Source organism: Drosophila mojavensis, unplaced genomic scaffold (assembly GCF_018153725.1).
Source record: "Drosophila mojavensis isolate 15081-1352.22 unplaced genomic scaffold, ASM1815372v1 contig_16, whole genome shotgun sequence".
NCBI classification, from domain to species: domain Eukaryota; kingdom Metazoa; phylum Arthropoda; class Insecta; order Diptera; family Drosophilidae; genus Drosophila; species Drosophila mojavensis.
In genome coordinates this window covers 834,376-859,868 of record NW_025318693.1, presented here as the reverse complement: position 1 = coordinate 859,868, position 25,493 = coordinate 834,376, and the positions used below count along the sequence as shown (strand labels likewise).

At 41.6% G+C, this 25,493-nt stretch overlaps 1 long non-coding RNA gene across 1 annotated transcript; it reads right to left on the bottom strand.

Annotated features, from left to right (window-relative positions):
- Nucleotides 1-102: 102 nt before the first annotated feature.
- Nucleotides 103-19,532, bottom strand: LOC122756796. The gene is made up of 2 exons (XR_006356646.1): nucleotides 19,234-19,532; nucleotides 103-543 (listed from the first exon to the last, which is right to left on the bottom strand). It is a non-coding gene; the product is annotated as an uncharacterized LOC122756796 (long non-coding RNA).
- Nucleotides 19,533-25,493: the final 5,961 nt, after the last annotated feature.

Below are 25,493 nucleotides of genomic sequence, written 5' to 3'. Positions count from 1 at the left end.
TTTATTTATTATTTTGCATTTTTTTTCCTTTGTGTTAAATAAGTTTCTTGAACTCGTTAATATTTTGAATTGTTGTTTACGTACAATCAGCTTCGATGCTTCTTTACTTTGCTTTGTCTGTTTTCAATACGTCATTCTGCTTAGTCGCTGCCGCAGCGAAGTCACAACGAATGCGTCACACAGCCGATAGAGGAAGACGCGCAGCCGACAGAGATACGAATGCGACTAAACGCGCACGAAGTGATTGCGTGAATGTTGTTGTTGCCATCGCTGCTTAGCAGCAATTGGTAAATGTTGCCATCGCATTGGCACCGCTTGGCAACATGTTGCTAAGCTCTAGAGTTTTATGTTGCTGGTGTGTGCCCTCTGCTGCTCGTTAGATTTTGTTATGTTTCGGCTTCTCTTCCGCGAAAATATTTGTTAGTTGACATTTATAGGCGACTTTAGTGTTGCGTCTAATTGCTTCATGTGGCAGACGCACTTGTCCACACACACACAGGCGCACTTCGTACAAAGTTTTCTAATGGTCCGCACTGCAATTAGCTGGAAAGAGATAGACAAATAATGTTTCAATTAGTTGTTGACAAAGCAGCGCAGTGCAGAATATGTATATATTAATTTTATTGCATGCCGTTAAACGCAGCCAAGTTCTAAATAAATAATTTATGGCCGGGCAAGTGGAGACCCCGCCCCATAAACAGTCCCGCAAAACAATTGCATTTCAGCAGCGATCACGTGCCACCATTTCCTGTTTGATTTATGGTACTCCATGGGCCACTCCGATAAGCATTTGAGCTGACCTTAGCGGGTCCACGCATTCCATTCAAACGCCGAAATTTGTATATGCGTATATTCTATATGGCGACATGCTCTATTCTCTATTCTGCTGGCTAATTGACCAGCAATCACACACTCTTGGCTTGAGCCCAATAGCAAAGCCTTTAATTGATGCTGCCAATGGATTTTGGAATTTGTCGGTTTCATTATTTATTGCATCCCGCGGCTGCTTAATTATGCGCTGCAGTTCCGGAAATGCACATTTTGAAATCCTTTAATCTCCGCATCTTCCTCATCTGCCCGCCGGCCTCGCAGCATCACAAATTATTGTTGTCTTTATCCCCTGTATTCCCCCACCCGCCGATGCTAATAGCCCCACGGCCCGTTGTACTCCATTTGGTATTCTAATGGGCGCTTAATGCAGCGCAAAGGCGTGGCTGTGCGCCCATAATAGCAATTTAGATGGGCGCACAAGTTGGATAGACAATAGCTCAACATTGGGATAACTGTTAATCATGTGGAGAAAGGGTAAAGCGATTGCATATCGTAAGTGTGTGCATTTCGCTGCAGAATGCATCAATGGAGCCTAAAGCGCGTTTTCATCAATTTCCAATAGAGACTTGATGTTTCGACTATGTATATAGGGCACTGCATGGCTATAGGTATTATGTGGCTTTGTCTGTTGTAAGTGTGTTTTTTATTTATTTACTTCTAATTTATCAACATTGATCTTGCTTTGGAGGGTCGCTGTGTCATAATATTTATTTTTATAATTTTAAGTAAAACTAATTGCTTTTAGGGTTAAGCTGAAGAAATGAATTGAAACAAGAATTGTTTTGCCCTTTGTATAAACTACTACTATTATTCATCAATTTTCCTCTTTATTCTCTAATCAAATTAAAATTTTAAACGTATAGATTTTAATGCTACATGTAATACTAACTGATTAATTGGGATGCTTTAAATACATATTTCAAAATTGAAAGACCTTTTGAGATTTAAGATTTAATATTTGAAATGTAAATCATCATATAATTATAAATCATATAATACATTTATAACGCTTTTTGATTGGTTTAATATTTTTCTTTTACAAATTTTAATAATTCTATAAAATATTTATAGAATTTCTTGTCATTTCAAATTAGTTGAATATTACAAATAATAATATCATTAAATTCGATATTTATTTCAACTAAATATAAGAAGAATATTATGATTTATTATAATATTTATTTCAACTAAATACAAGAAGAATATTATAATTTATTATAATATTTATTTCAACTAAATACCACAATAATATTATGAGTTTCGTATTTATTGATTTCAAATGATCTGAGTATTATACACAAAAAGTTTTATTTATGTATTTTTTTAAATTTATATTAAGTTATATAATATATTATTCCATTCAATATATATTTATTTTTGCTTTCAGCTGAGATTTCAAATACCCTGAGTATTAAAAATAAAATAAAAAAATATATTATGAAATATAATTATTATTACATTTATATTGAATTATTTTATAATTATCAATATAAATTTGATTTAAATAAAATATAAAAATATTATTAAATTTATATAATTTAAAATTTTATAGTGAATTATATTATATATTAATAAATTCAATATAAATATAATTTAAATATAAAATATAAAAAATTAATTTCGCATTCAGTAAGTAGTTCAATGCCTAGAGCACTAAATAGTAATAATATTATTATAAAATAGTAATATTAAATATGAATTGAATTTAATATATAATTTTAATCAATATTATGAGTTTAATATTCAGCGATCAGAAATAGTCTACAAACTACTTCCAATTAACAATCTTCTCTTCTAGTTAGAGCATCGCTTAGTTGTGGGTTCTGTGACTGGCTTATTGGCATAGTTATTGCAGCAACTTCCGCATTGCCGAAGCAGCAGAATTTCGCATTATGGCTCTTGATGCGGCTGACGGCGAGTTTAGCTCCGCGCTTTGCAGCAGCTGAGTCAGAAATCACTTCCGGCAACGGCCATCAAAGGGCAGAGGACAGAGAGTGGGGGCAGTGGCAGGGGGCGGGGGTCGTGCATCGTGAATCGGCTGCTGCACTTCACACATCTCATCGTAGGCTCAACATTTATTATGCCATTTGTGTGGGACCAAATTGTCACAATTACTCGACAATGCATCGGCTCGCCCAAAAGAGCAACAGTCAGAGATAGAGACAGAGAGGGGGAGAGTGAGAGAGAGTGAGTGCTTCACATCTATATTTAGTCAAAGGCTGCCTCTGTTCTCGCTGATGTTCCATTGTCATTGGCAGGCCTTCGGTGCAGCTTCATTTATCACATTTTGTCATGCGGTGTGCTCCACCCTCGAACTTTGTTTCAATCTTTTGTGTGTTTGTTGCATTTTATTAATTTGTTTGTCATATTTTTACGTTTGTTTATTGATTAAAATGTGCACACAGACGTATCTGCAGGGGGAAAGTGCACAGCTTCGGTTCGCTCGCATTGTCTGTTTCCAGCAGCTGTTGCTCTTGTTATTGTTGTTGTTGTTGTTGCTGCTCTCGTTGTTGTTGTTGTGCGGTCACATCGCATTGCTACTGTAAACATGTGTTTGCAGCAACATTATTATTGCTTTCCCTCGCAAACATTATTTTTACTGTCTGTGCGAGGGACCCACACACACACACACACACAGACACACACACACGTACATATTTCTATATTATATTGATACTGTGTTTGTCTGCTATTATTATTAAAACATCGTTTTTAAAACTCCCCCTACGCCCGTCCTCCTCCATTAAATCTGATTTATCTCTACCTTTGTACTATATAAACAAGCGGTCAACCCCTGCCGATCTACCTTTCCAGCGTGTTTGAACAAATTATTATGAAAGAGAATTTTGGCAGGCGCATTTTTCAGACAATTTTGTTCGTCCTGTTTTTATTATTATTAATATTTTTTGTTTTTGTTTGTTGTGCTCTGGGCGTTCGTTTGTTGGGCTTTATGGATTTTATAATTAATTGTCTTTGACATATTTTACACTGTTGATATTTGTATTTTTTTGTTGTGGTCAAAGGCGAGCTTGTTTCATAGCTTGATTGATTTTCTTAATATTTTGCCATCAATCATTATTGTTTGGCGAGAATTCAGGTTAATGGAATTGTTATACATTCATGAGAAATGGATTCGTAATCATTTGATATAACTGTGCAGTATATCAGAAATCTGGCTATATCAATTAAAATTATATATACTTTTATTTATAGAAAGCCAAGTTTATTTTTGCAAGATTTTTTTACATTGATTGATATTGAATTGAAATATGTTTTTTAGTCGGTTGAAGGAGTGATAAAGAGTTAAACAGTTTCCGACAAATATTTAAGATAGAAAAGGAATCTGCAATAGTAACAGTAAGAGAGGGAGAGAGAGAGAGAGAGAAACATTGTGAAACAGAATATATTACTTTTTAGATTCTTCAGAGCTTGGCAAGGCAGCACTATAACGGTGAATGCTGATATCTGTAGAGATTGCGAGGGTGCATATGGATTTCATTGTTTATGGCCTGCAATGGGCCGTGTTATTTGGCCAAGTTTATTTGTTTCCGCAATCGTCCCTTGGGTATGTTTGCGTTAGTGAGCTTAATGGGCTGCTCCCATACATAGTTTATTCATTCTCCCGGCCGTCGTCCACATAACACATCACACATACACATATATATGTATATATATATATATATATATACGCTCATTGTCATTCATTTCGTGTCATTGTCAGTGATAACATTTGTATTGTAATTGGCATCACAGCCAGGGCCAGAGCTCGACTCCTGAACGATGCCGGCAACATTTTTGGCAGGGAACAAATGGCTCTTATGTGGCCGCAATGCCACAAACAATAAAAAGCAGGCCAAGTCAAGGCAGCCAAAACAAATGGCAATTAGTTGAGTCGGCGCGGCGCGGCACGGCACGGCTCGGCTCGGGTCGAGTTGCCTTCAATTGTGTCTGACTTCTGCGAGGAAGCAAGGCAGAAGTGAAAGCTGCTTAGAGCTTTGTTCGTTGCTTTTAATTAAAAGCAGATTAACATTGCGCGTGTAATGTATTTGAGCCCCGGCTCGAAAGCCAGGTCCATAAACAAATTATTACCGAGCTCTGTCATGGAGACATTGACAGTGACAGTCGCTGCAAAGGGGTGCGGCTGCGTCTAACTGGCTCAGACAATTGCCGCAATGAAGCCAACGTCTTTTTAAGTGAGCCTCCGCCTCCAACTCCCTCCTCCCTCTGGCACGATATCCCCACTACACTCTTGTCTCTACAGCTCTCTAGTCATGTGTTGTGCTCCACAATAAAAGAGACTTTTTATGTACAAGTGCAGCTTATTACGCTCCGCTTTGCCTCGCTGAGCTTCATTGTGCCAGTGGCGATGATGGTGGGGGAGGTGGTGCGTCTGCTAGTTACTCGCCACATCAGTCACCGCTCACTTGACACATTTCGCCTGCCATGCAATTGGCACGAAGATGTTCCCGTCACATGCCCATAAAATCCGCGCCCAGCCAGCCGGCGAGGAGCCCAGGCAACAGCAGGCGACATCTAAATATATCCACAAGTTTTTCACACCAAATTGCCACAGCGCAGTGTTGGCAGCAAATTGAAATGTTTATTTCAAAAGTATTTGGCTCGCGCCCCTCTCCAGCAGCCGCTGCAGCCAGGTGAGCCACTGCGAGATCCCCTCTGCGCTGCCTAGTGCCCAGACACATAGATTGTCATAAATCTGTCGCACCAGATCGCGCCCGAAATTGTGGGTTAAGTTGTCCGTTCGAGCATCAATTTAATTGCCTGCCGCTGCTGGCAATGTTCGCACCACGTCAAAATCTTGCACATCAGCTTAATTACTACACGTGCTTGCCCGGGCTGGGTGAGCGGGTCGGGTTGGCGGGGTGGCGGGTAAGGCAGGCAACATGTGTGCTTAAATGTGGCAGTGGAAACTCCGTTTGGCCAGCATTTAATTGCCACAAAATGCGCAAAAATGCATTTTTATTAAATTCCCTTTAAAATTGATTTCACCCGTCCTGGCGCCCGCGGCATGTGGTTACCCTAACGAGCCACAGTCACCGCATTCACATACACACACACACACACTCTCACACACACACATACATATCCACATATAAACATGCCAAAGTGCCGCACTTGCGGTCGGACTTCAGGCGACTTTTGCATGAATGAAATTTATTCATAATATTTTCATTTCATGCATTCGACGCTGCTGGCAACTTTGACTTTGAATCTCTGTTTCGCCCGACTCGCGAGTCTTGTATTTCCATTTGCTTCCATTTGCCACGCTGCTAAGAATTAATTAAAAACATTACCCAGAATTCGACAGAATGGCTTGCATTGTTGCTCCCAGCACGCCTCGTTAGTCGCCCATTTAAGAAATAAAAAATTTTAAAATGTAACAAGTGAGAGTTCTCATGTTCTCGAGAGTGACCGACTGTGAGATACCTATACAACTGAGAGCTGCGAAGAGCTGTTACTCATATCATTCTATGCTCCTAATATATTATAGCTGCGATTATTGACTAAACAGTAGAGTTCGGCTATAACGACTCCGCTTATAGCATCCGTATGTTTATAGAGACGAAAATGCTGGTCCCCAGATTAAATGATATGAGCAAACTTATAGAGTAAAGCTCTTCCTCGTAAAGTAACGCTCCCTTGAGCTGCGCTATAACAGGATTCTACTGTATTATGAAATATTTGTTGTAATCAATTGATTTATTTAGTTACAGTTTTACGGATTTGTAATAACATATATATCGGTTATTTTTCAAAAGTCTAATAGGTGAGCAAATTTGGAGAAGGGATGCATAAGCCAGAAGTCAAAATAGTCTAAATTTGCAAATCATAAATTGATAACAAATGAGAGATTTTAATGCTTTCTGGTATTCGAGCTACGCTTGAAGTGCATTATCGATTTTTATCGATAGTTAGTTTATGGAATGCACTCAACGGAAAACTACACATCATTTCTATTATTCACGATATTGACCAAAATTATAATAATTTCTGGATCTTCGCCTCGATTAGCAATTGATATGCTTTAGGCACATCTGCTGCTGTTTATATTTACTCTCAATTTTCAATGGGTATATATGAGATTGGAACACCCCATAAAGTTCAGCTAGCACAAGTTTAATCAATTAGTTTTCATCAGTTCAGGGTATATGCAGTCGAGCTAGCTTTCGGAGCACAGCTCTCAAAAGTTTAATCAACTTCGTTTGTTCAGCATTTTTAAAACAATTTAATATTTATTAGAGTTCTAGTTGGATAGTGTTACGCATCGATGGATAGCTGCATTTTTAGCATATATATTTAAAGCGATAAATATGCGAGTAAACCATATATGCATATTTATATAAAAACTAGTTGATAGTAACTGGCTGACTCTATTTCACTCTGGCCATTCCAGATATTTAGTAGACTTTAACAGATTCGTGCGAACGTAATAGATCTTTGACACATTTGTGCCCGCTGGCTCAGCTATTTTCCGGACAGCACAGTGTGAAAGTTTCAATGGCAGCAGCTCCTCGCTCTGGCCGCAGTTCCTTCTCTGGTTGCAGCTAATTGGATTTGCTTGGCTTTCTTTCTCGTCTCAGCCAAATCTCGGCCATTATCCAATTACGCAAAGAGCCGAACTGAGTTAGTGTTGTTAAGGTCAAAGTTAAGCCAGGCCGTGGTCGAGCCGCACTCGAAATCCAATTTTGATAATAAGTGCGAGAGTAGCAAAGCACCCAAAAACGGATGCCCATTTCATAATAATACAATTTGCGCACAATTATCTCAACAAATTTCGCTGTGACCACAGTGCACTTCAAATTTTTTGCGCTTTGGCTTGTTGCTGCTAATATTGTTGCTGCTGTTGTTGTTGTTGTTGGTGCTCGACTTTTCGTTTTGTTGGCAAGTGGTGGGCAGCATGGAGTGCCTTCGCTCCGCTCAATGCATGTAATTAAATTGAAATTTCAATATTGCCCATGGACATGGCCCAGCGGATGGCAGAGAGCAGAGGCAGAGAGCAGAGAGCAGAGACCCAGGCAGCAGCTGTCGCTTCATGGTGGCACTTGCTCATATTTTTATTTTCATTTTCATTTTCGTTTTTCATTTTTTCCCGCGCTCCGCCCATAACAGACCAGCTCAGCCCAATCCAGCCCCGCCCCGCCCCGTCCCGTCCGGTTCTGTTGATTTATAAGCCGTGGCCAAAAATGCTGCAAAATTAAAGTGTAATTTATGTGCTTGGTTTTGCCGCGTGTTTGCCGCTGAATTGCGAGTCCTGCTTATCCGCCTGATGTCTCAGTTGGCCAAGTGCGTAATGCGGGGCGACCTTGCGGCCCAGTGACCCGGGCAAAAAACTCGCTGAGCTTAATGTGGCCTGGCCAACTTTGACCCCGCTACCCTCTCAGCACCTGCGCCACACACACACACACACACACACACACACACATATATATATATACAGGCGCTCACACGCACAAAGTGTTAATGTGTTTATGTGGATGACGCTGGCTGCCTTCTTGCCTCCAGTAGGCATGGCTGTCTGCCCGCCTCCTGATGCTCGTATGTCTGCGCCTCTGTCGAGTGTCCTTGCGATGTGCCGTTTGCCACTTGAGTTATTTAAATTGCGTAAGTGCGGACGGGGCAATGGCGATAGCGCATGAACAGCTTGGGCAGGGGCAGGGGCAGGGGCAGGATAGGGGCAACATGGGGGCAATGTGAAAAGATTGATAAAATATGTTAATTGCGCTTGTTGCTGTTGCATAGCCCATGACGACCCTGGCCCAGAGCCATTTCGTGATCACGGCTCGAACGGCAGCCAGCCCCTGCATGAGATTGTCGCCAACAATGCTGAAAAGTTAATTTTCTTGCCACTTGGCAAATGTAAATTAAAAACATTTTAATTATGTTTATGGCATACTTCAGGGCGCTGCCTTTGCTGTGCTCCATACAAATTGAAGCTACAACCTGCATTCCTCCGGATATACGCATCAATCTCCCCCCCCCCCCCCTCTCTCTCTCACTATCTCTCTGTAAGTGTAATCTGCACAATTATTTCTTCGGAGTTTCGCACTAAGCAAACTCTTTGCACAATCGTTGTTATCATAAATAAATTAGGAGCAGAAGGAAGTTCGAACTGTTAACTTAAGTAAAGTAGGAAGTTTGTTAAGCAAAGCTCAAATATCACAGCTCATTTACAGCTCGAATAGGGGAGTCTAAGTTGGCTTTGTCTACACTAATTATCCGCTCAGAGTTTCCTGGCAAAGTTTTCGTTGCAAATCCTGGGTATCTACTGGTCGAGCAGCTCCAACTTTGTCAGCGCGCGGCGGTCGCCAACGGCAGCTCCAAACAAATCTACATCAAAAATTGTATAGAGCGAGCGAAATAAAGAAATTTAAATATGTGAATGGGAATATGTTTTGCATTTTACGCTTGACCGGCAGCCCCCACAGACGGATGCTCGCCCAGTCCAATTGGACAACCTCTGACTCAGTCAGCAGCAACAGCCAGAGACACAAGCAAACATATTATTGTGCTGTGTGCATGGGAGCGTTCCTTTCACTGTTATTGGCAGCCAATCGAGAGAGAGAGAGAGAGAGGGAGCAAGAAATCTGCCGCTGTTGCTCTTTTCTTTGCACAGCAATTACCGAGTTTGCATATGTGTGAGTGTGTGTCTGTGTGGGTGAAAGGGGGGTTAAGGGGGCAAAGGGGGCAAGGGGGGCCAGTGCTGGCCACAGCCAAATGTTACATAACCAGAACCATGGGAATAGCTACAACAAAAATAGCCAAGCAACCGAATTCAAGGAATCTTTTCGGTAACCTTAACTTTGCGTAGCCACAAAAACGCTGTCGAGTTGTTTTCCAACTGTAACTGAATGTGAGCCAGTGCCTGTATGTATGTGGGTGTGTGTGTGTGAGGGCATGTGTGCTGTTATGTGTGTATTTGTGGGCTGTGTGTATTTCCTTCCTGTTTGGCGTTTTGGCTTTGTTGACTCAATTTCCGTATTTAATGACCCGTTACCAAATATGCCTGAAATTTTTAAGCCAATTCCAGAATTCAGCTCCAGAGCAAGCCAACAATTTCATACCGACATTTCTGTTGTCCTCAGCTTGAATGGTGCGCAGCTCCCGGTGCTCTCGGCATAATATAACTCATACGCAGCGTATATTAAAATGGGGCGAATTATAAAACGCATCAATTTGCTGGAATTATCGGCTTTGAAGCTCATCACAACATATTGCCGCATTTATACCGACTCCCAATTCCCCTTTGGCAATGAAACGGCACCGAGCACATTATACGAGCAGCTAATGGCAGCGTCTCTCGACTCGAAGCGACGAGGAGACATTGTGGAATGAAAACAAATAACGAAATGCGATACGCAATTATAGCCTAATCCTAGGCAATAATCAAATGCCATAACCTTGCCCAGGACTCAGCTGAACTGTGTGATCTCGCAACTATAGCAACAGCAACAACAATAGCAACAACAACAACAATTGTGGCTATAACAATAGCAACATGTGTGGGTGTCTCATTGCTTTTGATTATGGTGCATAAATGTTTTTTAACAACGGCAAACAAAAGCAATCGAAAGACGAAAAACGAAAAAAAGAAAAAACAAAATCGAAAGGCAAAAGGCGACAAGCGAAAAGCCCCGAGACTGAAGCGTAAAATGAAAATCAAAGGCGTTTGTGGGTTTCACTTTGGACAATGACAGCGTGGACCATTGGCCTGGCATTCAGATCCCGAGCACATAAACAACAATAAATACGGCTGGGCCGTGCCCACCATTGAGCATATTATTGGGGCCAGGCATCGGGCGAAGGCATCGATTTGGCATGCAGGCTACGTTCCGGCCGCTCTGATCCTGTCGCCGATGTCCGGCTGATGTCCGGCCGATGGACCGAGCGTTGCTTTCAATCCTTTTGCGCCAATAAACTTTTTTATGTTGGCTATTTGTAACCTTTTTCGGATTTAACCATCTACCACCCCCCCACGATGTGGCCTAATAGCGGTTTGCCTTCTTTCACTTTGATTTAAAAATATGTTTTTCCCCCGCTCCACACTTAACGGACTCCTTTGGCTGCATCTTAAATAGATATTGGCGTAAAGGATGTGAGCCGTCCCCTCATTGTTCAACTGTTTGCTTCTGACTTTGTAACGCATAATTTGAACATAATAGCACTCTATCGTCCTGTCATCCATTCCATTGTGTCCACTGTCCATTGTCCCAGTGTCCCATTGTCCCTTCTCGCCTGTTCTCTGTGCGAATCGAGATGTTTGTGAAATTTGGCAAGAATCTTAATTCTCCTTTTCATTCCTCCCTTTGCATCCACATCCGCATCCGCATCTGCTTCTTCTCTTTTTTTTTAATATTCCCTGTTTGTTGTGTGCACTGCACTGCGATTACCGCTGATTGTGTGAATTTTTAATTTTGTGTGTGTTTATCGGTTAAAGTGCGTGCTTTAAAAATTTATTACCGTTAAATGCGATTCATTGATTAATTTATAAACCAACGCCACTTGATCCGACATGGGCTCATTGAAATATTGATAAATACTATTTTATTTACCGATAGCCCCAGCTGTGTCACCCATCTCACTCTCCCTTCTCTCACTCTCTCTTTCTCTCTCTTTCTCTCTCTTTCTCTGTTTGTTCAACTGTCTGTGTAATCAATTTAAGCCTTAATTATATCATTTTGTGCATATACATATGAAGTGAATTCTCCATTTCAATGCGGGCATACGCATTATTTCGAAAAATACATAGACTACTGAGTGGCTAAGCATTAACGGGGCTATAACATAATCCAGCCAATAAAATGTGTAGCCTGTCGAACTCTGAGTCCAACTCATATGAGAGATAATATGATTTCATAGACCTGAATCTGAATCCTGGCTTTGTTCCGTTGTAAAAGAAACTTTTTACTTTCACTTGGGCCTAAGGTTACTTCTATTTGCCTCTCCTGGACTCACAATATTTACGCCTTGTCACACAGCGCAGTTTTATGTGATAAATTTTTTTATGTTATACGCAAAGTTTTCATGAATAATTTGTTGCGCAACATAAAACAGATGAGTTACGAGAGACAGAGAGAGAGAGAGAGAGAGAGACCAAAAAAGGAGGAAAATGAGCCAGCCAGATTCAACTACTAAAAAGTCAGCACGCGTGCTAAGCTCAACTAACAAAATAAATAAAATTTGTATATACAATAATCATATACAAATAGCGCCCAAGTCAATGAATGAATTGTTAACTGGCATATCAGAATGCGTCAATAAAAAATCATAGAAATATGATTCAGCCACTCGTGCGTGATGGCCAGAGATCATCACCCACTCGCTAACAGCGTCGAGCAGCCATTGAAAGCCCCCAATGCTCCCCATACACACACACACACACACACACAGACAGATGTCAGTGTCATCAACGTTATTGTCATTCGTTTGTTCATAGTTCACACATACACACACACATGCATACACCGACATATGTAGGACAGCATACATACACAGGCTAAGCTTCAGATTGTTTGTTACACATATCTAATAAATTTACATTTTTATCGAAAAAGTTTCGAAGCATTCGCTGTATTCTCATAGTCTCTCATATTGTTGCTCTGCTTGAGCGGAAATATCAAAAATAAATCTCTTGGCATGTTTCCGTTCCTAGAATACCAAATACACACACTAACAATTATAATTGGCGCACATCAGCTCACACACACTAACACGTATACACATGTTATTGAAACAAAAACATCAATTTGCGACTTTTAATGGCATCATCATTGACTCAATCAGTTGCGAAACTTCCATTTGCCACACATTCTCTTTTCAATGCGGAAAATACAGTGAATCGATGGTAATTAGCAGCAAAGCATTTGCTATTCTATTGTCGCAAATTATATGAATGCAAATTGGATGGCATTTGGATTCTATATATATATGTGTGTGTCTGTGTGTGGCTTAGCATAGTTAAGTTCTGCAATTCTTGAAGCAAGCCAACTTCAGCTTCATGCAACATTTTTCGGCCAGCCTGAATGGGCAAATTGAATGATTTGTGACTTTGGCAACTTCTTTGCCTACTTCCTAAGTTGCTCCAGTATAGCAACTGCCTTACGACTCCCTTGAGCCTTTTGTTGCCAGGGCAGGCAGACGCAGCGCAGCGTGCTCAATATGTCACCACGCCCCAATGTATTCCAGATTGGTTTTACCTGCCATCAGGCAGCACTTTCCTGTTTTATTAGGGATCCGCCTATTGTCACACACACACACACACACACACACACACACACACGCAGCAGCTTTCTTGTGCCTGTTTCTTTTGTGCTGCAACTTTGTTTGCCAGTTGTGTTGCTTGTATACCCTTTACATTGTTTTGTAGGGTATCACAAACTAGCACAAAGTTTTCAAAGACACTCGAGTGGCACGAACACAAAATTTTCAAATAGTTGTAGCTGTATTTCATATAAATCAAGTCCTTTTCAGCAACTATCATAAAGTTTGTCTAATAGAAAATGTATGGATCAATTTCTCATTTCCCATTTTCCATTTGCTCTAGCTGAAAGTAAACTTCCTTCTGCTACGGCTCATACATATGAATGAGCTCGAAATTCGAATGTGTGTTAGGTATCGCCAATTGGAGCATACCCAACTAGGAAACTCTGCTGCTGTTGTCGTGGCTTATTTACATGCGACGCGAATCTATGAATACGCCCTCATTAGTCTGGCTCCTGCAGACTCCGTGAACGTTCGTTTGCTGCTGCTGCCCATCAGCTAGGCATCCTGTCAGCAGTCAGTCAGTCATTGTTTCAAGCCAAGCACGCGACAATTACGAAGAGGAAAAGACAAACTTGGAGACAATTCTGGAGATTTTCAAGAATTTAAAACTGCATTTTGGCTACTGCTATTTTTCCAACTGATTTCAATCGATATGTCATCTATATCATGAATATTTATACCATGTGACGTTTCTGCTCATATTGTAGGTTCAAATGCAGCAAGAGAGAGAGAGGGGTAGAGAGTGAGAAGGAGGGGGGAGGGGGAGGTTGTCGGTGTATTAACGTAAAAACTCGTATGCATGGCTGAGTTTCCATGGCGTTCCTCCCTCTCTCTCTTTCTCTTCCACCCCCTCTGTTTGTACCATACGCCATCTGGTAGGAACGAAGATTCCTTTCCACTTTATGCGTTCCCACAACGGATAAAGTGTATGGCGGCGGCTGTCGAGGGATCGTACATTCCGCTTTGCGGCCACCAACGCGGACATACAGTGCGTATGAGTTATGCAGATAACGCCGTGGTTACTCAGCGAGTGTTACTCAGAAACTGTGTTACTCAAAGGCATCGTATTTTCTGTCTGCATTTTTTATTTTTTTCTTTTTCATCCGCTACCCGTTAAAGTTGCAAGTGAAAGCCTCTTTGCCAGATTTTTCGGACTTTTCAAGCCTTCAAAGCCTTTCACTGCAACTGGCTGCAACTGTAAATCCCAGAAATATGATTATATTTCCCCAAACTTAGGTTTCGGTTTCGGGAAATGTGTTTTTTTGCATTTACCGCAGATTTTAATTTCTATCGAAAATATTTGTATAAAAATTAATATGATTATGATATGATATATAAGGAGTATAAAAATAAATAAATATACATATGTATAAGTAAATAAATATATATGTAACAAATAAAATAAACTCTATTGAGTAGAATTATTATTATTAGAATTAAATTATTATTAGAATTAAATTATTTTTTAATTTTTTGATACTACAATTTAATTTTTGAGCTCAGTCTCTTAAAATAATTTTCTACTCTTGAAAAACTAAAATACAAATAAAAAATAAAATTTATGCAGAGGACCTAGAAGCTTTGATGACTTCTCAAATTTATGCATGAGTAGGTAAAGCCATTGAGGCGTCCAGGGTATATAGACTATCTTTTCTAGTCAGGAGAATATATGTGTATAGCTATATAGTTTCTCATTTATTTATGAGCTAGATATAAAATATAGCTATTAGATATACATATATTAAATAGGTGAGCGGATTTTGAAAATTTCTGCTTTATTCACTTTCCCCATTTGCAACCAATTTTATCGGCCATCTCATTCCCAATTTGTTAGTATACTAGAAGCAATTGGCTATTGGCTTACCACATATGCAAATAAGTATTGCTGACCGTGCAGGGTATTTGGCAATCGAAACTACCTTTATGCAGCCTCTCAGCTTGCGCTCAGCTCCTCACACTTTTTTTTTTCTGCTTTTTTCCTGGTTATGGAAGCGCCTGGTTTTTCTTTGGTTTCTTTTTTGATTTTTACACGTTTCTCTTTATTTTTGCGGATGTTGTTGTTGCCCTTAGTGCGAAGCTTGGCAAATTTAAATTAAAACTTCGGCACTTTGCATTCCATCGTTGACTTTATGACTTGGGCTAACATGACAATGAAATTGCGCTGCCCTGCTGCTCCCTCTGCGGGGGAAGGGAGGTACGACGCGTGTGAGAAACTTTGAGTCGACATTTTGTGGTTGTAAAGCGTTAAACGCTTAAAACTTAAATCAGTTTTTTGTTTTCCCTTTTTTTTTCGTGTTTTTTGCTTTCTTATTTGCTTTTGTTTTTCGAATTATCGCTCAAGTTTAGCAGCTGAAAGTTCTTCAATTCTCCAACACCAGCCACACTCATCTCCATCTTGGGTCTACTTCGTATCATAAATTGCAAAGCGCGTTTGCATTCGCGTGAATTGTTTCCAAATTTGGTACATTTTAATTTGCTCAGACGCTGCTTATGTGCCACATGAAATTGCAGGCGAGCAGCTCGCCTCGCCCTGATGCTGATGCTGATGCTGACTGAAATGCTTCTTTGAATATTTTATACATTTTTCATTCGCGCGTTATATCGCAAAATAATTTTCCACACATTCCTGGCGTAACTTTGACATTGAAGCGAGTTTCAATGTGAGCGTACGTATGTGTGTGAGTGTGTGTGCGCGTGTGTGTGTGTGTGTGTATGTGTGTGCACGTCTGCCTCTTTGCAAAGGGATCAGCAACATTATGCCACGAGGCTGGACCTGCTGCTGGCTCCTGCAATTGCATGCCTTGGCCTTTAGCACCCGCTTGTCGGTAAATTTGCATATGTGTGTGTGTGTGCGTGTGAGTTGGTATTCATTTTGGGTTGAAATTTATGCAATGGCTTAAATAACCGCAAAAATGCCATTTTACCCCTGGCAAGTGACAAAAATGTGTGCGCTTAGGAAAATAAAAAATAATTATGCAACACAAAAAATACTGTTGATTTTTTTTTTCTCATTTTTTTATTTTTTTATTTTTATTGTTGTTGGAAGAGTGACTGAGTAAATTGGAAGGGCTGGCAGGAGTGGGTTGGTCTAGCACTTTAAATATTTCGTGTCAAGTTAAACTTTGTGCGCCGCAAAGAGCTTTTCTAAACATTTGCAGATGGCCCTCGGCTGCAGCAGGTGGCGTGTGTTTACCTGCATGTTTAAATTGAGTTCTTGTTGGCACCGATTCTGGCCGGGCTCTGCAAGGTGGGACAGAATGTGTGGACCACATTTAGTTTGTTGATCAAGTGTTCGAGCAGAGCTTTACGGATTCATAAGCTGAACCTCTGCAGCAGAATGTGCTTAAAGTGTTTCGGGCAAAGGTGCTTATACTTTATATTGTATACAGCATATGGAAATGTAATCGCAAGCAATTCTATATCAGAGTTTTCATTTTCAGACACACCCACACACGCTCACCGACAGGCAGACAGACATTTTCTTTCAGTTCGCCTGTTTATGCAAAATCAATAAACAGCTCGGAAAAGTGTCAAAAGCGAACGCATGGCAAATTCGTTTTTACATGTCAAAGAGGTTAGCACCAGGCAACAAGATGATGAGGCGCTGTCAACAAGGCCAAGAGCAACAGTCGGAGCAGCCAGGAGCAACAGCAAAGTATTGCCAAAGTTTAGCGTTAAAGGGTTCAAAGCTCACTCAGAGAGCGTAAAGGCGTCGAGGTGTGCGTGCGTGGGGCCACAGCAAGGTATCAAAAATCAATTTCCTGCCAGCTAGACCAAATGAAAAGCGAAAACTTTTGGTATTAGTTTGCCAAAGTGAAAGTCAAGCTAGGCCAGCAAAAAAAAAAAAAAAAAAAAAAAAAACAACAACAACAAGAAAAAAAGCCAAAAACTTCAAAGTTACTTACAACTTTCACCTGGCGTCGGCTGCGTCGGCAATAAAAAACATCGCAGTCAAAGTCAAATCCGTTGCCGCAATCAGCCAAACAATCAATAGTTTGATTAGCTCTGACTACTACGTGTTGACGCTGACACAACAACAGCAGCAGCAACAACAACAACAACAACAACAACACTCAAAATAGCAACCAGAACTATAGAAGGGAATCAGCTCTGAGCCAAAAAGTTTTGACAGCAAAAAACTTTTAACTGTTGCTTATCTGTGAGCGAGCCAAACTTGCAGCAGCAGCAGCAGCAGCAGGAGCAGGAGCAGAGGCAGCAACGCCTACCACAAGAGCTGTTGCCCGCGGCTATTTAGCTGGCATTCATTTGAGCAGATACACATAGTGCTAGTACTAGAGCGTTTAATGTGTGTATGAGGGAAAACAACTGAAAGTCAAATGGACAAAATATGCGCATAAATTTCATAGCTTTAAATGGCGAACAACTGCAAAAAAAAATAAAAACTTGCAAATGCGCACAGATAAGCGCATACAACTGAGGCAGAAAGCACAAAAAAAAAAAAAGAAACAACGATAACAAAAGAAAACATTGACAACAACAACAATGACAACAACAAGAAACAGTTGTAGCAAAAAACAAGCTCATCAGCAGCAGATGCAGAGGCAGTAGCAGGAGATACATTTAATAAAATTAAACAAATTGCAGAGCCCGTTACCTTGCGGCCTGCTGCTGCCGCTGTTGTTGCTGCTGCTGCTGTTGTTGCTGTTGGTGTTGCTGTTGCTGTTGGTGTTGCTGTTGGTGTTGCTGATGTGGCGCAAAGAGCTCTTGCCGAGTCTTTGAATTATTGTCAACGAGCGACAAAGTTTTGTGTGTGTGTGTGTATTTTTTTTTCTCGCTCTGCTTTTATTTTTTACTTTTAACAAATCCCAAGACTGCCACGCCCACTGCTTGTTGCCATATACAAATGAGTTGTCTGGGGGCGCGCAGCAAACGACAATTCATGTAAATTGCTTAATTTATTAGACTTTTTGCCGAAGCGGACGAGCAAGAGGGAATACTGCCTGCCTGCCCGCCCCTCTACCCAAATGGTTGCCTCGCACATCCGGCTGAGCCATGCGGCTTCCTGACTTTGACTGTGTCGCGACTTTGGCTTAAGTATTTCATTGCCTCTTGTTCTTGTTGTTGTTATTTCTGTTGCTGCTGCTGCTGTTGTTGTTGTTGCTGTTGTTGTTGAATTACTGGGCTTTTCTATTTGTACGCTGTAACAATTTTGTGCCAGGGCTTTGACGGGCTTTTGTTTTATTTGCCGGTACAAAAGTTTTTCCCAACGATCTCTCTTGACGCTTCTACATTTCTGTTTCCAGCATTTCAACATCTTTCTGCTGCTGCTGCTGCTGCTGCGTCGCTCTGTGAATTTGTTATCTTAATTCTTGTCATTTAAAAAATCTGCCACCATTTGTTTTTAAATAAAACTTAAGGCAATTGAATTCGTAAGCGCAAAGTTTGCATCTTCTCGTATTTTTGGCTAAGTTTTATCGCGTCATTTTTGTTGGCCCCAATCTGCTAGCGCGCGCTCTCTCTCTCTCTCCCTCTCTCTCACTCTGTTACGCATACGCCCTGTTGCCATTTAAAATGCGTGGAAAATGGGCAACAGGCACGTAATGAAAGCAACGTACGCTAAGTTAGGCAAGCATTTCTTAGCCCACACCCAGCCTGGCTGAATGCCCCACCTGGCGCCTTTATGTGCCGCTGTTCTGTCGTCGTCAGCTTAATGGCAGCATTCATACAAATCACGGCTGCCTGTGCCGGATCCCGGCTGCCATTGCACTTTTCACTGCTCCTGCTGGTGCTGCTGGTGCTGCTGCTGCTGCTTCTACTGTTTCCCTTTTCTTTTTTTGGGTAGTGGCATGAATAATATGTACACGGAGAAATTCCATAAAATGTAAGTGGAAAAGGGAAAAGGCAGCGAGCGTAAAGTGCAAGCAATGCCCGCCAAGCCATCCACACACACACACACACACACACCCAAATTGAACACACAGAGTCTCGCTCGCACAACCTGATTCATGCACGCTGTGGTAAGGCACGAGTATCCAAACTAGGTTACAAGTTGCAACTTGAAACTTGACGCCGTTACTTTATTTTTGGCAGCAACGGCAGCAACTGCAACCAGAAACTGCAGCAAGTTGCAGTGCAAGAAAATAAGATAAATGTGCAACATACCCGATGCGCTGGTGGGCGGAACTTGCGCTTAGTTCATCAAGTGCTGTCGCTTCACAAACACACAACAATGCGGATGGTACGCGGCATGCCACAATGCCGGCTATCACTTAGCGCCGTATCGCGTCATTTGGCACTCAGAATCAAAATCAGACTCGGACTCGTGCTCGGACTCGGACTCGGACTCCGCTTGCTGAGCCGGCTGGATGCACACCAGTAACTGGCCCGAACTGCTTCACTTTGTTGGCTGCTGGCAACTGGCAGCTGGCAGCTCGCAGTCGTTGCACAGCCGATGCGGCGAAAGGACAGCCGAACGACTGACTGACTTGCTGCTCTCAATTCGCCGTCGCCGGCCGACTTCGAATGCGAGAGGCAGCCCACTGGGATGCCAAAGAGAGCCGAATGCGAGCAGAGAGCACGCATACGCCGTGTGGGGCGCTCTTAAGTCTCGTATAACAGTTTCGTCACTTGCAATGCTCCATTTGCCAGCTGTGCTGTATGTGTGAATGTGCATGTGTGTGTGTGCTTTTGTGTGTGATTGTGTGAGTGTGTGAAATTGTGTCATTAGGTGCATTTGTTTTCGTTGTGCTTCCTCGCAACTGCCGCACCTGTCGCATCAGCCGTCACTCGTGCTGTTGTTGTTGTTGTTTGTGATGCTTCTTTTTCATGCCGTGTCACTTTTAGCTAAACTTTATTTATGTGTGTCTGTGTGTGTCTGTGTGTGTGTCTGTGTGTGTGTGTGTGTGTGTGTGTGTGTGTCTGTATGGTCTCATGCCCATATAAGTAAATGGCAACAATTATGTTTCGGAGTCTCATTAGTTGCAACTTAAAGTCTTCCAAAGCGTCAACTGTGGGGCCAGCAGGAGGCTGCTCTGTGTAAATGATGCCGTTAATGATGTAAGTACAAGCGAGCCAAGCACCTAGTTTTGAGGTCGAGTCTGTGTGTCAGGTTTATGGGTTTGTTAATTGGTATTAGCTGCAGTTGCCCCTTTGGGCGCATGCATATGCATATGTGCACAAATAAATAGATAAAATGCATATGTATGCATGTCTATATATACATATATTTATCATTTGGATCGTGTGCTCGAAACCCCAAAAAAAAGTGACAGACGGCAGCAGATACAGCGGCTGAAACAAAGCGGCCACAAAATGGCACAACTAATCACGCTGACGTTGACAGAAAAGCAACGAAGCCCAAGCCAAAAACTGAAAGGACGAGGCGAAAAGCAAGCCCAATACAAAAACAAAAACTAAAAGAGGGCGAGGCATAACCGGAGCAGCCACAACAAACAGCGTCAACAATGTGGACCCCGACCATAAAAATCACATGCGAGCCTCTTTAATGGAAGCTCAGGCCACCTTAACGGGCGCTGGCATACAGATTGTGTGCAGGTTGGCCAATGCTCTTGGCAAAGGCCAGGTCCGCAGGTCAGAGCCGGATTGCATGACTCGTGGCTGGGGCCACGCCACGCCACGCCACGCCAGAGGCAACTAATTTAAGCAACGCCCGTTATAATTACATCCCGTGCGACGGCGGGGGAGGGGGAGACGGCAGTAAAAGTGCTGGAAAATGATGCGCACGTGACATCCGGTGACGCGACGGACAGGTGGATGGCTGGCCAAGGATTGAGCTTGAAGCGGGGCGTGGCTGGGCGCAAAGTGCAAAAAAATTAGCCAAGCCAACCAACTGACAGCAGTCGGATCAACACAGAGGCAGCTGCTAGAACAAAGGCCAGCAAACGAGATACACGATCCAAAGGCAAACAAAAGCCAAGTAACCAACTGCACTGCAGTGCATCCGAGTCCGCCTTCTGCTGAGGCGCAGCACGCCGCAATTTCTTTTTCCCTTCTTTTTCCTTTTTTTTTTTTTTTTTTTTTTTGTTAGAAAATTATGCGCCAGTTGTACGACAGCCAAGGTACAAGCAGGTGGAAATGCAGATGGAAATGGGAATGGGAAAGACGAGCTCTGGCTCAGGCAAGGGGTATACAGGGTATAGAAAGTTTTGCATAATTCTGCTATTTTTTCTGCCATCACAGATCACTTTTGCTGGCGCCAAGGAAGGAAGTGGAAATGAAGGCCGGACTCGGTCTGAGTCTGACTCTGAGCCTGAGCCTGGGCCTGGCCCTGGGAATGGGAATGGGCGCTGAAGAAAATTAGTCTCGCTTTTGCGCGCTCGTCGGAAAATAATAAAAACTCAAGTGTAAATTTACTTCCGCTGCAAAAATGTGGCAGAGCGCTGACAGCTGCTGGCTTGGGCGTGGATCTGGGTGTGGGCGTGCCCCAAAGCGTCGAGGTGGACGCTGCAACTTTTTCTAATTAAGCGTACGTGCGGCTGTCAGCGACATCACGAGCCACTAGTCAAGCAGAGGCTAAGGCAGAGACGGAAATGAAGGCGAGGGCGGCGCGGGTTGCAGAAGGCGGGGAGGGGGCCGGAGCGACTAGCTGTTAACTTGTATAACTTATTGTCGTTGACAATTGTTTTAATTGAAAAGTCCCGGTGCTCGTATATACACATACATACACACATACACACGTACACACGTACACATTTCTATATCTAGATTTATGTATAGGTATGCTGTAGGTTTGCTGCATGTGCAGGTGGCGAATTTTCTTCAGCTGCTTAAGCCAACTTTAAGACGCCTCCTGGGCAATAACAATAACAATTCAATCAACGCAGCCGTCCGGCTAACAAATGCTGACTCATTTATTTCCTAGCTGCCAGACAGGAGCGTACAGCCAGTAAATAGTTGGCCGAGCGCTGCGCAGCTCCTGCAACAGTTGTAAGCATTTGTCTTGCCCCATGGCGCTGAGCAGGTCGTTGCAGCCGTGGCCCGTGCTTGATGCTGCACGCTCTCTCTCCCTCTCCCTCTCTCTCCCTCTCTCACTCTCTCTCTCTCTCTTGACTGCCACTTGTCTGACCAGCTTGAGCTAACAATCGCTCGAGAGCAACTTGAAGCTCTAATTGAAGGCATGCCTCTTGCTGCTGTCTCAGTTGCAGTTGCAGTTGCAATTGCAGTTGATGTTGTTTCGGCATAGGACGCACGCAACATGGCTCGATTAAGCCAGCTCGCATAACTCAGGACACAACTCAAAGCCCATTTCCTGCCCACCGCCGCGCTGCTGCCTGGCCCATTCATCATGCCATGGGCGATGCACACGCCGCTTAGCCGTGCATCATAAATAAGCCTAGGCCAGGTATCGCAAGTGGCTGTGGCCAGGTGGAGCAAAGTTTCTTAATTTTCGTTACGTCGTAAATTTACTTAGCACCCATGCCAGCAGATCGCTCATACGACGCGTATTATAGGACATCGCCGCCATATTGTTGTGCGACGCAGCGTTGCAGAAAATCGCTTAAGATGCCTCTTCACGGCTTCGCAAAGTTTGCTTATTTTATTTTTAGTTTTTTTTCCTCCCCCTTACTCGATTACTTCTTCCTCTTCTTCTTCATTTTTGCTGAGCAACGGGTTTCAGCTGCCGCCTACATTAGTTCGCTATGGCTCAGACGCCTCAGCCGGCTTGAAGTTTTGCCAGGTTTGCGTGTTCTCAATGTGATTTGGCTCCCCCTCAGTTTGCCCCTTTCGCACATTCATTTGAGATTTCCATTTCTATTGGAAGTCGCGTCGTTTACTTTTCGATTCGTTTCGTTTTGAAACCTGTAATTACGAGCTGGCGGTTTTCATGCTCACGGTTTAACTTTCAACAGCTGCCACTCCCACTTTTCCCATTCAGCTGCACTTGCCCAAGTTGCAGCCCCCGCCCCCGACCCAGCCAAACAGAGAAAACTTAGTCATACGAGTGCATACACACACTCACACGCACACACACATAGACTATATACTATATATAATTTTCGTTGTCGATTTCGGCGTGTTTTTTGGGTTTTTGCTGCACAAGTTTGAGTTAGTTTTGTTTTGTTGGCGTTTCTAATGCTTTGGAAGAAGTTCTTGGTAGTTTCTGATTGCGTTGCAATTGCAACTGAAATCGCAATTGCAATTGCAATAGCAATTGCGAAAAGATTGCATATTTGATTTGTGCTGATTTGCGTTCCTTGGCAACGGCGCTCCTTGTCTTAGCAGCTCATTATGCGACTGCCACGCTTGATATGCGTATACATAAGAACAGCAACAGGCACCAAAATGAGTTCCCAGCAAATGTTGTTGTTGGCTTCTTCTTGGCGGATCCTAATTAGAAAAGTTGCCCCTTTCCTGCGGCACGCGCGTGAGCCGTACCCTTGGTTCCCTCTCATCTTGGCGCTTGGCGCAGCGAAGCTTCTATTAACGCGTTAATAGAGTCCCAGCATTATTGAGAGTTTTGCCAACGAGTTTGCAGGCAAATTTAAAATTGTCAGCAAAAAATGAAACAGAACCAAAAAAAAAAAAGAAAAGGGTTAAAAAATCAAGGCGCAAAATACGGTTCACTTAATTTGCATTTAATTACAAAGTTACACAAAGTCGCAGAAAAAAGGCCAGAAAAACGCATTAAATTAACGCGGACGCCTGTCACGCCCACTCGCTGGACAGGCCGGACGACAGACCGACAGCTGCTCAATGCCAGCTCAATAGCAGCGCAAATATTTGCACACACGCTGACGGAGAACTGAATGCTTAAAAAGTATAAACCATTCCAATGAAATTCCATAAATACTCTTACGATATATCCGAATTTTTATATTCGGCTGATGTTGAACCAATCAGAGCTCGACTTGTATATACTCCTTGATGAATATAAAAGATAATCCAGCTAACGGCTATATATGCTTTGCTCAGGCATTACTGAATATGGCATATTAATGCATTTTTGGGCAATCCAATTTGTTTTAGATCTTTAGCCAATTCGCATTTAATCAAAAGTTTATATATTTCGCTATAATTGCTGACCCAAAACTCTAACCGAAAAAGTTATTGTAGAAAGGTCTATCCAAGAAAAGTTTCTGATATACAATTACATTACATATAAAATGTCAATATATATAAATCTCACTTTATGGGCTTTGTTTGCTTGTTTCTTTAGATTTGAATGAGTATATAACCTTAACAAGAAATCATATCCAGTATATTTACATTAAAAGATTATAACTCGTTTGGTAGTAAAAAAGGCCTTAAAGCTGCACTGGCAATCAATAATAAAACAGTTAAGAGGTAAGTTGAAGACGGGTTCAAATGACTACAAAATACTCTGCCATGCTAATTACTTAATGAAAGGATGTGCCGAGCCTTTACTGTTTATTGATTGAAATTGATCTTTAAATTTTGCAATATTCGCTTATTACATATACAAATTTTAAACAGCGAGTTTTTTTTACTTATTTATATTTTATTTACATTTAATCCATTGCTGTATTTGATATTCGATTTCAAATTTACTTTTCACGGTGAGTGTATTCAAAAGTAAACATGATGATAAACTTTATTAACCTCGTGATGGCGTATTAATACAAAAGGTATATATTAAATGTGATAGTTGAGGGAAAAGTGTTTGATAAAAATATATATATGTTTGTTTAATAAAAATATAAATCGATATAAAAAATACATATTTTACATATTTTTTTATACCCAACAGGCAACGAATATGGACAATCCTGGCAATCGATAGAATATCGCTTGGGGCGAAATATCTGGCATTTTATGGGTCTTACTGCAGCAAAATGATGGACAATGATCCGAAGAACATGTGCTATTTGGTCAAAAAATGGATAATATATCAAGGATTCAAGTCCCCGAAGTGTCCTGAGCAATCAAATCGGTATACAAAAATGATGATCGCATTAATGAACTAAAAAAAAATAAAGAAAGCCATAGATTCATTATTAAAAAATTATTAATTATTATTAAACTTTTTATTACAAATTATTAAATTATTATTACAAAGCTGTAACATTTGACTTTCTTTACATTTTTATTTCTTATGATTATTCCAGCCAACCGAATGATTTCAAATTTTCAGATAAGACTGCTAAATATCGTACTAACAAAAAAATTAAGATCTTAATCATCCATAGAGTAGAAGCGAAAATACAGACCCTTGAAGTTGCAACATGAATTCGTGTTACAGTCTTGCTCGTCACTGTATGAATTTACTTTATTTAATGTGCCCAAAGTGAGGATAGCGTCTTCAATTGGCTGACAATTATTTGTATATATGTTCTGAATATATCAATATTCAGAAATCGTAGAAAACATATAGATAATTGTAAATAGGGAATCCTTTAAGAGCATATTCTGCAATAATCTTTAATCTCAACAAACCGTTTTCC